The following is a 13955-nucleotide window of genomic DNA, read 5'->3' as shown; positions in this document are numbered from 1 at the left end:
ACGCCAATTACGTCAAATTAACATGAGTTAAATGAAAAACGTGTCAATTAACCGCATCGTTCGAATAATATCGTCTATATATGGCGATAACGTCTTCTATAAAGCTTTGAGCAACATCACACAAACAGTCCAATTAGTGGTACCCACTTTGTCTTTTGTAATTTTAATAATACAGCGGTGGTATTTATTACATTTTGACACGACGCCTGTTAAGCACGTGACAAAAGCACGTACCAAACAGCGAAATCGTACGTGCTTACAATAAAGCAATATGTAACTTTCAGATATTGTGTCATTTTAGTATGTCTATTCATTGGGTAAAATAATACGATATTTAATATTTCGTTTTGTTTGTTGGCGAAAATTGTAAAAGTATGGCCTTGGGATATTTGCAAACTATATCAACATTATGTCCAAGACACACTAGAACATATGAGCCATGCTCTGTGAAAAAGGGGTTTAATGCATGTGCGTAAAGTGTCGTCCTAGATTAGCCTGTGCAGTCCGCACAGGCTAAACAGGGACGACACTTTCCGCTTTTATGGTATTTTTAGTTTCAAGGAAGTCCCTCCTTACCGAAAATCAAGTTTAGGCGGAAAGTCTCATCCCTGATTAGCCTGTGCGAACTGCACAGGCTAATCTGGGATGACGATGTACGCACATGCATTAAACCCAGTTTTCTCAGAACAAAGCTCATATGTACTAAGTACTATGCAATGCAATACTCACAATACATAAACTAATCCTCATACAGATTTTACCTCTATGCGACAGGCATACATTGCGTAAAAGCAGACCGTTTTGACATATTCAGCAGCATGTTGGATTTTTCTTTTCGATTTAGATTACATTTTTGTAACAAAGGTATTTATAAAAGGCCACGAAGTATTGCCAATATGTCTTTTTTTACATTGGTAGTTTAAGTTTAAGATCGTTCTCATTACAGTTTACAAACAAAATCATTTCAAAAGTATAGACAAATTAATAGACATGAAAAATACAATGCATTCACTAATCATGATTATGAAAAACTAACACGAAGAAGGGTAACGATGCTTGATAATTGGTGATAACATCGCTGCATACTGCAATAAGTTGCATCAAATGAAGCGTTCGCACAAATAATTACTGACCCTTCGGTTATATTAATCGTGAATGTCACACTTTTTTCACAACATGACAATTATCAGACCCCTAATAGATTTCCATGCCCATAGCCTTGTTGGGGTAATGACGTTGCTCTGTAACTAAGTAATCGTCGATGTCACAACCATTAGAGGTGTTTTCCCATTAGTGTGCCAGCGTAAGAACAGTTTTGCAGAACATGTGATGCGGTATATTGCACACGCCAATAATTAGTTATTGCACCCATATGACAGACCAAGTATTGCGGATTATTAGACACGACAATAACACTGTTTAATAAATTGACAAATTTCACGTTGCGTGAAGCATAACCGTATAAATGAATGCAGTACACATATAATTTTTGAACACATGCTTATAAAATAAAGTTATTCTGATGCATTTTACTCTGCCATAAGCAGCATAAAAATCTGTCTTTTATGTACTAGTTGAAATTGTTAAGAAATCTGTGGCATATTTAAATAATCAAAAGGGTTCATTAAACTTATAAATCGTTTCATGCTAAATTAACGTTCATAAAAACATGAGACGAGAATTGAGTTGGAATACACACACAATTACTTTTAATCATAACAGCGAATATACAAATGGTATATTCCATCCCTCGATACTTGCCGTTTCAAAAGAACTCAAACGCACCGTGTGTATTTATAAACCCGCATGAATTACCAATCTTATGGTTCAATCTTCGCATGAATTACCAATCTTATGGTTCAATCTTCGCATGAATTACCAATCTTATGGTTCATTCTTCGCATAGCGATATTTAATATCAACGGGAATGTCAAACGATGACAAACATATTAGTCCCGTTCTGAGAAACTGGGCTTAATGCATGTGCGTAAAGTGTCGTCCCAGATTAGCCTGTGAAGTCCGCACAGGCTAATCAGGGACGACACTTTCCCCCTAAATTGGATTTTTGCTAAGAAGAGACTTTATTGAAACGAAAAATATCAAAAAAGCGGAAAGTGTCGTCCCTGATAAGCCTGTGCGGACTGCACAGGCTAATCTGGGGCGACACTTTACGCACATGCATTATGCCCAGCTTTCTCAGAACAAGGCTCATATATACATTTTATATACACCCTTGCGCAGGCCTAATAATAGCAAATCTAATTGTCTGATACAATCGAGAGGCGTACCTACGTAAATGTATTACAAACATACATGTCGATAAGCGCCTCTCTACTGCAATAGAAAAATACTACAATATACTCCATAACTACGCCAAAAAACTCGTGTTTTCTGAGAAATCCGCATTAGGTAGAATTAACAGAAATCATTAAGAGCTTTATGAAAAGAATTCTCTGATCGATTTCGATGTAATCATAATGTACCTTTTAAAAATCAATTCCATATTTACAAGTAGTAAGTTGTGAACATGTTTTAAATACAATTCATGTTTCATACAACAAGAAACGCGACGTTGCAAAGCGCCTAATAGCTACACTTTGGTGTGTTTCAGTTAATGTCACATTCACGTAGGGATGAGTGTTTTTAGAAGACATTTAATCTTGTATGATGATTTAAATTCTTTATATGATCTAATCGAAGTTTAAATTTTCTCTTATACACGCTGTTGCGCCGTGTTTTAATAAGCCTATTTGCACTCTATTCCAGTCTGTCGACATTTAAACACATGGTTTAAAATAATAATATGCGAACTATGAACTCAACAATTGAATGAAAATATACAATTACATGTATACATGTGCCTTTATAAAAAAGGAGAAAGGCAAACAGAACTATGAAACATGTGAACGTTTAGGAACAAATCGTTTCATTTATATCGTTTTATATGACTGTAATATTTGTGGTCAATATGCGTTGTATAAACGAAAGTTGTTTATCGGCGTTGCTTATAGATCCTATTGTTGAGCGGTTTGTGATACATATTTTGAGATGTTTATTTTTTTCCAACACATTTTATTTCGTGATTGCATCTACATACCATATGGATAATAACAATATTTTTTTCAATCAGACATAAGAAAATGGCAACACAAATACATGTTATGCATCCAACACATATCATAAGTTATACGGTCAACAAATCAGCCGTAACAACGGATGCGGCAAATGAGTGTTGTTCAGTATTTCTATGACTAATTGGACACAAGGGTGTGTTTTCACACATATTGTGATATAATCGACTCGGATTTGTCATTTGGTTTTCGACTGATAAATTATGCATTAAATTTGACTTTGATACATATTGTCTCTAATTAAATTAATCATATTGTAAGAATAAAAAACACCAATATGAACATATTTATAGAAACAGTAAAAACAATCAAACACAATACATATTTATCCAAACAAACAGTACTTGCGTTGCATACAAATCTATAATAGTAAAAGGAGGAGTTTTCTCCTAAATAGATATACGGTGTTGGCATTAATTGATTTGTGTAGGTGGAAAACGATCGTCTCTAACATCAATGACATTAAAGGGATATGGCTTGCGTCGCGTATAATTTGTTATTTGTAATTTCCTAGCCGAAGTGCATCTACATTCATTTAAATAATGACGGAAGTGGCAAGCCTTACTTCAAGAATGTAAATGCCCAACGAGGACTGTAGTTCTGAAAAAAAGCTTGAATATTAAAAGCCTCCTCAAACATAGACGAATCCATATGACGAAGCTTGGCGAAAAGGGTAAATTTATGAATTCTAGCGAATTCTTGCCGAAATTGTTTAAAAATTTGTTTCATTGTGTAATATTATAACGAAAGGTGGACGTAGAGGAGCTATTTGGTGCGAATGATTGACAAAGTTTGACGAACAGTTACTGCAATTCACTAGAAAGCGTTAGGTCGCGTAAATAATATTCGTTCTTTCGGTTAGCGATTAGGAGCTATTAAGAGCGTACAGATACTAATGTAAGCGCAACCTTGCGCATAATTGCGCATACCGCCGAATATTTCCGAAACGGTGTTTCTGCATCCGGGCGTTTTGATATAGACTAACCTTTTTCCGACTCGACTAGGCATGTTGATTATGCATGAAGTCTTGTTCAATAAGATTTTGCGTAAATTTCGTGTCTTACTTTTACTATTACTTCCCTTTATAACGCCAATACAAAAACAACAATACTCTTTATTAATTTATTACACTAATATGTTACACTTTATTTCAATCTCTAATTTGGCAACATATTGTTTTGCCATGGCACACATCCCGCTGGAGAGTTGACCCAGTGCTTCAGATTTTTTCTCACAATCTTGCCTTTTTTTGTTGCTGTGTTGTGGCCCCTGATATTGACATTTCTGGTATTCTCCAAGTTGCGAACTCTTCTCCATTCCCCATGAACCAGATCGCCTCTTCTGTCATCTTGGTCAACCAGTGCATTCTGCATGGTGGGGTACCTGATCCTCATCAAGTTGTGGAGTATGCAGCATGTCTTTACAATCAGCCTTACTGTGGATGGGCTGTGGTTAATCTTTGTATCTGAAATTACAGATGACCAGTATTGTTATGTGTTAAAAGTTAACGTGAACATTTCTTTTATAAATGAAATTGTGTTTTGAAAAAGGGTATTGCAGTAAAGTTCTGCTATTAAGACTACTTCGAAGATTAAAAAAAAATATGCGGTTTTTGACAATATTAACGTCCCAAATGGTTAATTTATGAAGGAAAATGGTCCGATATTAAGACCACTTCGCTATTGAGACCACTTTGTTGCCTGGTCGTAATAGCAGAGCTTAACTGTACCAGGAATCGGTAGGCCAAAATCCCAAATGCATTTTCTGATACTCTCTTAGACCTGGATAACAGGTAGTTCAGGATGCTTTCGTCTCTTGTCAGGACTCTATGTCCATAGTGTTTCTGCATGTTCTCGCTAAGGCTGAAAGCGTCATCTCCAACCAAGAAATAGGGCATGTCGACGGTGTCATTTGGAAAGGGCTGTGGGTCTGGAAATCCAATGGATGCACCATCTAAACGAATTCTGATTCATTATAAATCTTGGCATCTCCAATTGGACCATATCATGAAAATACAAAAGAATAAGAAATTGTAAGTATACAACTGTACATTGAAAACAGAACTAAATGTATATTATTTATGTAATTAAAAAATAATGCAGTTAAATTTATGTAGACTAATACTCACTACCCAATACTCAATACTCACAACATACGAACGTGTAGTCCGAGTCGACAATGGCCAGTAAGATGATACTGATGAGAACGAATTTTTCTGAAGTCTTATTCGCCAGTACACGCAAGACTTTCGCCTATGTGTGAGGAGGCCTTAAGATGTTGCGTGTTCCTTTGTTTAAAGCCTCCTCACACATAGGCGAAAGTCTCCCGACGTCAACTAACGTGTACTGGCGAATTAGACTTCAGCAAAATTCGTTCTCATTAGTATATGTACGTTGCGATTAGTTCTGTTCGTCGGAAAATTTTAAACATGTTGAAAAATTGTTGGCGAATAAAAGTTTCGTCTATCGTTCGTTAAAATTCGTTTCAATACGTTAGCCGATCGAAAAGTCTTCGCATAGCGTTCGTCAACTGGCGTTAGAGGTCGCAGCTCTCAGCTAATTTGCATATCATGATTACTTGATTTGCATATCAGGCGAAAGAGGACGATCCGAAAACAAAGCTTTGCGATAGCTTGCGAACTTTTGCGAACTATAGCGAGGATTTGCGTATTGTAGCGAATTAAATCCGACTCATTTAAGCGATTAATAACGAAAAGTAAACGTTCAGAAAACGAACGGTATACGCTTGTAAACGTAATCCATCCGAAAGGATAAGTACGATAAGCGAATCAATGCGAATCCATCCGAATAATAGCGCTCCTGATTGTTTTAGTAGTTTGTGAAGACATATGCCTAGATTTCATATAAATTATATTGAAGGTATCATTATTTCTTCGTCAAACGGAAGATATACAACGCCTAAAACTGCAGTATGTTGCTGCTTTGGCCAATCAAGAAGTAGTCCAGCAACGACTAAACATACACCGGTTTCTCAGAGGCCGACTTAGGTGGAGAAGAGGAGCCAGAGCACGTAATATCCGGAGAAGACCATGGCTGCATCCCGGGAGACGGCGCCAATTTGGCATCTATGATCAGCTCATGGTTGAGCTCAGAAAAGAATATCCTGGAACATTTAAGAAATTCCTCCGCATGCCTTCTGAAATGTACGATGAAATTTTGGAAAGAGTTCGTCATCGCCTCGTGAAGCAACACACTCGGTACAGGGAGTTCTTGGATCCAGGGCTTAAGTTAGCTGAAACACTACGGCACCTGGTTTCTGGTGTTAAGTTCTCAGACATGCAGTATTCCTGGCGGATCGCTGAGAATACACTCTCTGTAGTGGTCAGAGACGTGTGTCATGCTATATGTGAAGAATAGGTTGATGAGGTTATGACAGCCCCCTCCACACCTGAAGAATGGAGACAACTGGCTGATGGTTTCCTTAAGAATTATAACTTTCCAAATTGCGTTGCTGCTATTGATGTCAAGCACATAGCTATCAGAAAGCCTGTCAGCTCTGGTTCCTTATATTATAATTATAAGGGATTCTTCAGCATCATCTTACTGGCTATTGTCGACTCGGACTACAAGTTCGTATGGTGTGATCAGGGTGGTGAGTATAAGTCTACATAAATTTAACTGCATTATTTTGTAATTACATAAATTATATACATTTAGTTCAATTTTCAATGTACAGTTGTATACTGACAAGTTTTTATCCTTTTGTATTTTCAGTAGGATGTATGGTGCAGGATGGTTCCATTGGATTTCCAGACCCACAGCCCTTTCCAAATGACACCGTTGACATGCCCTAGTTCTTGGTTAGATATGACGCTTTTAGCCTTAGCGAGAACATGCAGAAACCCTATGGACATAGAGTCCTGACAAGAGACGAAAGAATCCTGAACTAACTGTTATCCAGGTCTAAGAGAGTATCAGAAAATGCATTTGGGATTTTGGCCTACCGATTCCAGGTACAGTAATGTTCCGCTATTAAGACCAGGCAAAATAGTGGTCTCAATAGCGAAGTAGTCTTAATATCGGACCATTTTTCTTCATAAATTAAGCATTTGGGACTTGAATATTGTCAAAAACCGCATTTTCTTTTTAATCTTCGAAGTGGTCTTAATAGCGGAACTTTACTGCAATACCCTTTTTCAAAACACAATTTCATTTATAAAATAAATGTTCACGTTAACTTTTAACACATAACAATACTGGTAATCTCTAATTTCAGATACTTCTCACAAATATGAACCACATCCCATCCACAGTAATGCTGATTATAAAGACATGCTGCATGCTCCACACCTTGATGAGGATCAGGTACCCCACCATGCAGAATGCACTGGTTGACCATGATGATAGAATTGGCGATCTGGTTCCTGGGGAATGGAGAAGAGGTTGCAACTTGGAGGATACCATGAATGTCAATATCAGGGGCCACAACACAGCAACCCAAAAGGCAAGATTGTGAGAAACACTATGAAGCACTGGGTCAACTCTCCAGCGGGATGTGTGCCATGGCAAAACAGGATGGTGCCACATTAGAGATTGAAATAAAGAGTAACATATTAGTGAATTAAATTAATAAAGAATATTGTTGTTTTTGTATTGGCGTTATAAAGGGAAGTAATAGTGTAAGTAATACACGAAATTTCCGCAAAATCTTTAATGAAAAAGACTTGATGCATAATCAACATGCATAGTCGAGTCGAAAAAACGTTAGTCTATATCAAAACGCCCGGATTCAGAAACACAGTTTTGGAAATATTCGGCGGTATGCGCAATTATGCGCAAGGTTGCGCTTTCATTCGTATCTTTACGCACTTAATAGCCCCTAATCGCTAACCGAAAGAACGAATATTATTTTCGCGACCTAACGCTTTCTAGCGAATTGCAGTAAATGTTCGTCAAACTTCGTAAATCATTCGCACCAAATAGTTCCTCTACGTTCACCTTTCGTTATAATATTACACAATGCAACAAAGTTTCAGACTATTTCGGCAAGAATTCGCTAGAATTCATAAATTTACCCTTTTCGCAAGGCTTCGTCATATTGATTCGTCTATGTGTGAGGAGGCCTTAATCAATCAAACAGTCCACGAGAAAACTTATGCACGCCATGTATAAATTAACGAGAGATCATGAATGTTAAAGGTCACTCAACTGAAGCATGCAGAACATAACATGTCATGAACAGGGTTTTGGATGTTTGTAACAATTGTTTTTGTATCAAATGTTTTCATAACTCAATATGTCACATACATGTATTCGATATGGTAAGATATCTGAGTTAGTATAATGGATGACAAAGTTATAGTTGTAGTAAATAATTGTATTGCCAAATTAGGTTTGAGGAAGGTGAACATGAATTAAAAGGACCTTTTCACAGATTTTGGTATGTTTTGTCTAAATTAAATGCTTAAATTTATATTGGTAAACATCGGATTATTTGTGTATCATTTCAAACAATTTGTCATCTACAATTTAGCTTCAAGAGAGCGTATCAAGACTTTCTGCTTAAGCAGGATCGTTTTAATTTGCACGTCATACTATTTTAAAACACACTGAAGAAAAGTTCATTAAATTAACCAATTTACCTTCTTTCGTTAATTTGATAATATGGTGACAAACAAATCTTTATTTTGATACTGTTCTTATGAAAACACTCGTTTTAAAGTTGAATTCTATTTTTCAAACATAAACAATCATTTGTTGTTTGATTTGTAACCGAATAAGCGTAAGTGGACACGAACAAGCCATGGTTATGGCGAAATAATCTCAATAACATCTGTTCAGTTGAAAAATATTGATGAAAACCACTAAATAATTAACTTATAGAGTTATTATTGAAAACAAGTTAAGTTGGCAAAACTCTTCACAAATTTCATGAAATAAAGCCTGCTATTGATTCTGTAACATCATTTAGAAATTCGGACAGAAAGGATCAAATACGTATGCTACCATGTTTGTCTTTTCCTGCAAGGTTTCTGCAACTGTTGTTGGGCGTGTGAGACAAGCGCCTTATCGTCGGCTAAGTCAAAAACGTCCAACTATTTAAATAGTGTCAACTGGATTCTGTTCCGCTTCTGATCCGACGAGGTGTTTATGCCCCCGTCTATGGCAAGCAGAAAAATGAAAGATGAGAGTAAGTGATCGACAAGACGGCTTCCATTTGACACTGGATTTAACCGTACGGCGTTATACGTCCTCCAACTGGAGGTCCAACTTCTCCCAGGTCCATGATGTCTGGTGTTGGTCTGTTTGGCGTTTTGGTAGCAAGGTTTCGACAGGATAGGGCAGCTAGCCATTCTCCCAACCCTCATCCTTTTTCAGCGCCCGGGGCACACCGGTGGGATATGTTATCATTATAATGTTTAAATTTATTTGAGGACGGCTTTATATAAACGGTTGGGATCCAATAGTGACTTTGTCAATCGATATATGTAATTGTTTCGGTGGGTTGACTCTCTTAGGCAAAAGATATGTATAGGAAAGTGCCTACATCAACAACTTAATGAGGAACATACATAATTATACATTACTCGTGTATGATATTTTCATAACCAGAAGCTGCTTGACACAACCAACTAAACTGATTAACCCTTCCCGAATACCATACTTATGTTATTTTTCATTTGCTATACACCGTTTCAGAATATTCCTCGTTAAATACCAAAACAAATCATGAACTATTTAATACCAAGTTTTGTTTCAAAATACGCAATAACATCTATGTGTGATGTTGACGTCATTTTGTTTTGTCTAATAAACACATCTTTGATAACTGCTATAGTTGACCGAATATATGTATGGACAACAGAAAGTAGTTCGGCTACTAGTATGATACGGAAACACACAAAAACGGACAATAAGCGGATGGGGTTGTTCGTTTATTGTTTAATACGATACGTGTTAGTGGAAAAAAAGATATCCAATAAACAAGAATATTTGCAATTCTGAAATAACTATACTACTGTACAATAGCATGCAACCTTCAAATATGTTTTTATTAAAATGTAATACAGTAATAGAACCGTGTGTATTAAAACAAGAATTTGAGACGTGCGACATATACAAATTTGAAATTTTCAGATAATAAGAGTATAACCAAAACGTACGAAACCATTTCCAATGATAACGAATAAGATAGATGTTTAAACTATTTCATTACTTGTTCAGAAGAACACCGATTCACCGATATTGACGTATTAACAGTTGCAATCATCTGATTCCTTATTATATGTAATAGTAAATCGCCTATTTCTAAGTGAAATACAAGTGTTCAAAATAAAAACTAATATGTCATATGATATACAAAATGTAATTTATGTATAAGTATTCAATGGATTCAAAAAAAATAATATAGGCCAAACTGGCGATAAACTTAGAAATAGGCGATCTGTCAATGAACAACAAATGTGATATAACAATATTTCAGCTAGGTTAGCAATATATATATATATATATATATATATATATATATATATATATATATATATATATATATATATATATATATATATATATATATATATATATATATATATATTGTATTGTATTTCCAACATAATTTTACGTGTTGTGTAATATAACAAAAAGGCATTCTTTTTATACCTTAATTCAAGTTTTACTTTACATTTACTCATATATCTTTCTTATATAAATACATAGAAATTGCGAATGTGAATGAGATAATACTCTAAAACTAAGAGAAAGGATAACTATTTAACCCATGTATGCCTAGCGTCTAGAAAAAGGCCTTGGCAAACAGCGTAGACCCAGATGAGACGCCGCATGAGGTGGCGTCTCATCAGGGTCTTTGCTGTTTGCTTAAAGGAATTTCATTAAGAAATTTTCTAAATATAGAAATAAATATACTAGACATCCCTAATTTTGGAAATAAATTGATCCAATTTTAAAGGATGGAAGAGTCCACTAGGCATAAATGGGTTAATGAAGAGCTATGCCATCGCAGGCGAAAAAAATAACCAGTAGATAATCATGACCGTATTGTGTGTTCAAATAATTGTAGTTTCTTATTAGACCATGCAACAATGTTATCGTACGACACTGAAGAATTAACCGAAATTAGTCAACTTATTTCTCTGTTGGCTTGCATCTACTGGTCAATCTCATCGGACAGTTTTCTCTTCACCTTGACCAAGGGTCCAGAAACTCCTCCGCACATTCGGGCGGACAGGTTCCAGCACTAAAAAGCAAGGAAAACAATACAGCTGAATAAACGTATCACGTGGAGAGCAATGTGTCAATTTTAACAAAATTGCCCATATAAATATTGTTACCGAAATAAATGCATTTAAAAAAGCTTCTCATGCAAAGATAAGCAAAAATATCAACGCAAAATATCATTTATATAAATAGTTCATTATAAATGATAAGATCGTATAAAGATGAGAAATTCCTAAAAGAAGTATATTAAACATGATTAAAAACAGCATCACGGCAATGTAAAGAAGACAAAATGATGCCGGCGTCTCATCAGGGTCTAAGCTGTTTGCTAAAGGAATTTCTGTAAGAAATAATCTAAATATAGAAATAAATATACTAGACATCCCTAATTTTGGAAATAAATTGATCCAATTTAGAAGGATGGGAGAGTCCACTAGGCATAAATGGGGCTCGATTGTTCATTGTCGGCTTGGGTACTACTTACATGTACCCCCGGTACTCTTAAGTATACTTACATGTACCCCGGGTACGGTAAATATACTAAAACGTACCAGGGAATTTTAACGCTAAATCGGTCGTTGTCGGCTTTTAAAAAAAATCAATTATGTTAACATTTATGTCAAATTTTCTGTTAAATGGCCTCTATATCATCGAAACTAATACTTGAAAAGCATGGTGATGCAGTTTTTTAAAGAGAAGTATGAGATAAACAATTTCGTTTTACGGTAATCGGTAGCGCGTTTTACGACATCGGATTTTGGGCGGGAATACAAATCGGTTACAGTCTTATATCGACCGGGTACGTTTATGGATTTTTACCGTACCCGGGATACATGTAAGTACACTTAAGAGTACCCGGGGTACATGTAAGTAATACCCGAGCCGACAATGACCAATCGAGCATAAATGGGTTAAGGGAGAAGCCGTAGTATGACGATACATACAACACAAACTGAAATGTTGCACTTACTGTGTACAGAGTTGTTTGCATTTCTCTTTGACAATGTCGAGAATGTTTGCTCCATTATTGTTACGCTGGGGATGAGGTGCAAACACCTGGCTGCACGTCGCTATGACTACCAAGGTCACAACAAATACCCGTGTATAGTTCATGGCCTGAAATATTATTGTTGATTTCGTTACTTACCACATGAATCTACACAATTATTATTAAATCGATCCAATTTTAACCACTGTGAAGTCACAATAACAAATTATTTTAACCATCATACCAACAGATTTAAGTTGTGCGTAGTTTTATACGCAACCAAATTGTAAAGCTTATGTTTAGTTCACTTATCATTCAAGTAGTTGAACATTGCGTAATACATTACAAAACATAAATAAGCGACATTTACTTCCTTAGCTGCTCGGGCATTCAGACCAACGCAGATATAAGAGTAGATATTAGCCGCTGAACTTACGACTCAATGCTCAAAATACCAACAAGCTTGATAATTTTGTTAAATTCAAACGAAGATTTATCGCAATTGAAACATGAGATTATATTCCTTTCATATTAGAGTTTTATTTCGCTCAAAGATATGACATGTATTCTTAGGAAATTAACGGACTCAAACGATCTCAAATTTTTAAGATATCGAATGTGTACTATAATATTTTTTTTATCAATCAAGCTCTCGATTTTGCATTGTCTAGAAAGACAATTTTTATCAGAACCTGTGAACTTTCGAACAATTTTTTGTTTGTAGCTCCGCGGATTATGAAATAAAACGTCCAATTTAATAAGTAATTTCGTTACAGTTGAATAGAAGAAATAATTTATAGAAAACAATTGATCAATTGTAAAACTGTTTTCAACAGTATACAATAAGTAATTAAATAACGTTGATCTCAACACATATATACAGATACATTTACCTTATGCAACGTTTATCCAAACAGGCAAATATTTTCAGAATAACCGACTTGTGAAGAAAGTTACCAAATAAAGCACCTCTGTGCAAAAGTATGGTCGTCTTGTTATGAAGCTAACTTTGCGAGCACGACCCTTGAACGCCTGTGAAAGATGTAGGACAATATTTCGTAAAAAGGCGATATCGACGGCAACCAAAAAACGTATATTTTTGGACAATCGGTAAAAGACCTTAAATGATATATAAATCCACACTAATAACAAATATTATATATATAATCTGTGAAAAAGGGGTTTTATGCATATGCGTAAAGTGGCATCCCAGATTAGCCTGTGAAGTCAGCAAAGGCTAATCAGGGACGACACTTTCCGCTTTTATGATCTTCGCAAAAATCTAGTTAAGACGGGTAGTGTCGTTCCTTGTAAGTCTGTGCGGATTTCACAGGCTAATCTAGGACGACATTTTACGCACAATAATATGTGTTACTAAAAGGAAGTGGTTCGTAACTCAATTTAGACATATATTTAATATGGCTTACTTATATGACGTTAACAAATACCTTTGTCGTTTAGATACAGATGTACGTAAAATAAAATCGTTTAAGCTCGACATCAAAACAGACGGCTCTAGGAAGAAATGCAACGGTTATCACCGTGGTATTTATCTCTTTGAGGTTTTAACCTGTCTAACATACGCTTTGCCTTCGATTTCTTACGATAGGGCAAATTTTCGAGTTTAAGGACATGCAAACT

At 35.7% G+C, this 13955-nt stretch overlaps 1 protein-coding gene and 1 long non-coding RNA gene across 2 annotated transcripts in view; one reads left to right on the top strand and one right to left on the bottom strand.

The window, feature by feature from the left end:
• Positions 1-13955, top strand: part of LOC127860386 (uncharacterized) — an 87534-nt gene that overhangs the window by 35199 nt on the left and 38380 nt on the right. The gene's annotated exons all lie outside the window — the stretch shown is intronic.
• LOC127860388 (uncharacterized) lies at positions 10686-13354 on the bottom strand. Its single transcript, XR_008039733.1, has 3 exons — positions 13208-13354; positions 12297-12442; positions 10686-11345 (listed from the first exon to the last, which is right to left on the bottom strand). It is a non-coding gene; the product is annotated as an uncharacterized LOC127860388 (long non-coding RNA).

The sequence above is a fragment of the Dreissena polymorpha genome, chromosome 15, assembly GCF_020536995.1.
Source record: "Dreissena polymorpha isolate Duluth1 chromosome 15, UMN_Dpol_1.0, whole genome shotgun sequence".
Lineage (NCBI taxonomy): Eukaryota > Metazoa > Mollusca > Bivalvia > Myida > Dreissenidae > Dreissena > Dreissena polymorpha.
Note: the sequence above shows the minus strand (reverse complement) of the source record. Positions and strands in the feature narration are given on the sequence as shown.